This window comes from Tribolium madens, unplaced genomic scaffold (genome assembly GCF_015345945.1).
Source record: "Tribolium madens isolate multiple individuals breed KSU strain unplaced genomic scaffold, Tmad_KSU_1.1 Scaffold_96;HRSCAF=242;Tcas5.2_LG5, whole genome shotgun sequence".
Taxonomy (NCBI): Eukaryota; Metazoa; Arthropoda; class Insecta; order Coleoptera; family Tenebrionidae; genus Tribolium; species Tribolium madens.
The window spans coordinates 12316256-12320209 of record NW_025401068.1 but is presented as its reverse complement, the minus strand read 5'-3'; positions in this window follow the sequence as shown (position 1 = coordinate 12320209).

Here is a 3954-nt window from a genome sequence, read left to right as displayed (position 1 = left end):
ATTGCAGTCACATTCAAAAATTAAAATTTCGAGTCAGTCGTACCAACTTAACTTGATTTTATATGACTATAAAAGTTTGAATTTTAATCACTCTTATCAGTAGTTCGATTATTGTTCATTAAAATTTTATTAATTATTATCATTGACAGACTTTTCGTTTTTCTATTCTACCTAATTGAATTATTATTAACCTTAGAAAAATGCTGCTTACTTTTGAAAAATAAACCGAAATGAAAAATGAAAAGTAATCAGAAATTAGATTTGTCTAGCGACAAAAATTAATGGTGTTAATTTTATTTTAACACGCGTTAATACCAACCCTAAAATCAGTAGTACCAACAAGACAGGTCCAAAATCAAGCAACTTTTACAACTAATCAACTAATAATTAAATTTGTTTACTGCAAAATAATATTATGAAGTGGTTTTTGATGATTTTGCTCTTGTTTGTGTTCACAGCAATTTATTTTTTTGCCAATATTTACTTTTTCGTTTAGGAAAAATATTATTATACAGTATATTTCAAAAATAAGTTACAATCCAAACTTATGTTTTTTTTAAACCAAATTTTTATTAGTCAATTTTGCCTAGGTATACACATATTTCAATTTCTTTAACAAAAACAAACTCTTTTCAAAAATATATTAGACAAAAACTATATAGGTGTCCCAGCGAGTTGGTAAAATCCATTATTGACCGTTAAATGTTAAATACAGGGTGCGCCAGAACTCGCGCCCCAGAGAAAAATGCCATATAAAGTAAGATACCCGGAACATGGAAAAAAAAATTATCTATAAAAATTTCGAACTTATTTAAATTTTGCACTTTAACTATTTATTTCTGTTGGAAAAATACTTTCCAAGTTTTTTTTTTTGCTACAAGCTATTAAAAGAGGAACCAAGGAAGCTGTATCCTAAATTATAACTTTGTTTAATGTTATTTGTGGCTTTTATTGGCAAAATTTTTGTACCTATACTAAATAATTATAGAAAAACATATACAAGATCAACAGTACCATTAAATAGACATAAAAAATGTCAAATGTCAAAATTTTTTGACAGAATTTTTTAAACATTTATCTAAACATTTTTTCCATTTTCCTGGTATCTTATCTTACTTAAAATTTTTCTCTGAGGCGCGAGTTCTGGTTCACCCTGTAGGTATGTACTACATATTTAAATTCAAAATTTATACCTAAATTACCTCTGCATCACTTAAAAACTATTTTTACGTATACAGAGTGTTTCAAAAAGAAAGCTACAATGCAAACTTATGTTTTGTTAAATAAAACACCCTATATTTTTTACGTTTGTAACTTTTATTGGTCTATTTTGCTTAGTTCTTGAAATAATTTAATTTCTTTGACAAAAACACACACTTTTTATAAGAACTTATTACATCAAAACTAAAAATAACAAAAAAATAAATTGATTTTTTTATTATTATTAGGTAAGTATACTTATTTTCATTTATTATTAATTAGGTTGGAAAAGTCCATGTTAAAAAATATTTAAAAATTTGTAAACACAATAATTTAATTGATATTAACTCCCTGCATTACCTAAAAGTTAAGGAAGTCGCATTACTTTTACAACAAACAAATTTTATTCTGCTAAGCATTGTGGAATCCAGCAAAAACAAAAAAGTAAAAAGACATCTGCCTTTATCTCACTTTTAATTAATTATTAAGTTACTTTTCAATAATTCGTTAATTTTATTAATTATTATGATTATTGCACAATTCCTTAACTTTTGTGGAGTAGTTTATTTTGTTTAATTTTTGCTCGCCCCCTTTCGTCATTTGCATATTTTCGTAAAACCGAAACTGAATTTTTTTCCAATATTAAAAATTTAATTTTTTAGTCAGTAAGAGACACTAAGTGTGAAAAATAATAATTCAAGAGTCTTTTAGATGCAAAAATATAAAATAAGGTGTTAAGAAACTTTTTCATTTTTTTAGCTTCTCGACTGAAACTCTCTAAAAATGTTAAAGTAGGTACATACTAAAATTCATACTTTTTTATTTTAAGCTAAATAAATTTTTACATATTGAAGGAAAAAAATACAAACTTTAGTGCTAAAACATTTTTTTAGGCATTGCAGACAAAAAGTTAAAAAACGAAGAAGTTTATTTTTAAAAGTTAAATAACTTCAAAATTAAAAATTGACCATATTATTTTTTGTTTTTGTATCTAATAAATCATTAAATTGTCTACATAGAAACATAAACTTTTAAATGTCTAGAATTGATAAATATAATAAGATATTTAACTTTAAACATAAAAAATAATTATTGTTTCAGTAGCCAAAAAGTGCATAGAGTTGCATAAGAGATGGAAGAAATATCACTCAATAATCACATTTATGTTACACAAAATCCATCATTCTTTATTTTTACAAAAAAAAAACTTGAATTTCAATATTTACAACCTCTATTTAATTCTATTTAATTACTTAACAAACTTCTCTATTTCTTACTATTATTATTATTGCAATCCGCCACAAAAATATTCAGCCCTGAACTTTAAATTTCCTTCTTTAAAGTTATGAAAATGTTATTTTCCTAGAAATCCCAGTTTTTGTGTCATAATTTTTTTTAATCATAATGAAAAAAAAACAAAGAAAATTGGCCATTTTTGAAGATATAGAGTAAAGCCGGGTAAGATAGACTTTTACACATCAAAATTTGTTATTTTTATGTATACCTATTTAAGAAATGTGCTTTTATTTCGTTATACTTTTACAAGTTGTCTTTAAGAGAAAACATTTAACAAGTTTTTTAAAATGTTGTCCACCTCTCCCGGACTTACCCTACAGAAAACAAGGTTGCAACCCGTGCTCATCGACCATCGACTCCAGTCTATACATACACACAATTTATTTTGAGTGAGATCAATAACGTGATACTACGAAATACATCCCTCTGATGTGTCGTTGATTTTTTCTAAGGTTACACCCCTACATCTTCAAGAAATAGTTTATCCCCGAAAACTAATTGTAAAAAGTGTCATTATATGACTTGTTTTCAATATTTTTATGAAAATAATAAATCACGCATTAATGTCATAATTTAGCAGTGTTATAGTATTTATAAGACACTTTAAATGTGGGTTGTTGTGCAGCGCCCCTGAATTCACGAACTGGTTTTCAAAGCCGCCTTTATTAGAATTTTTAGTTGTTACAAAATGATAAATCTGTTTTTAAATGTGCCGTCTTATTGTACGATCTTGTTATATTATTTTGTCCTGTTGCTATTTAATAAAAAATACAAATAAATTAATTACAATTCATTACTATTTCTGCAATTGTAGTGATAGTAAATTGGCTCAAACTTTGCTTCACTTGAAATTTTATAAATTTTTAACTTAAACTAAAGATGAGGTAAGTGGACAGATTATTAGAAATAAAACGTTTCATACTTTATTAAAATACTTTCTCTGTCCTTCGCTTTACTTTCACTTTCACTTTATATGCGTATACAGCAACATCCAAGGGTAAACGACCCTTGAGTCTAACTTCCCCTACTCAATGGTTTCTCCCGCGTTTTATTTTCATTGGCGTCTTTCAGCCGCCATTATAAAACGGGCGGGAAAGTAATAAGGGTGGTGGTGGATGCTATTCACTTCTATCTACTTCACTGTGTCTTCCCCTAATTTTGCTTCGCTGTCCTGGAGATTTTTTTTTTTTTTCATATACAGACTGACAGAGAAAATTACTATTAATATTTACATCCTGGCATCAATATACATTAAATACTACTCATTATATTGTTATTAAAYGCCTGTTTCAGAAGTAAATACATAAAATAGAAAATACCTACTTGAAAAGTTATTAAGAATATTAAAACTAAATTTATTTTTTAGGTTATTTACCGTCTTGGATGCTATAATTCGCATTTTTTCAAATTTCTTAAAAGTTAAAACATGCTTTTTATATACAGGGTGACTCAAGGGTG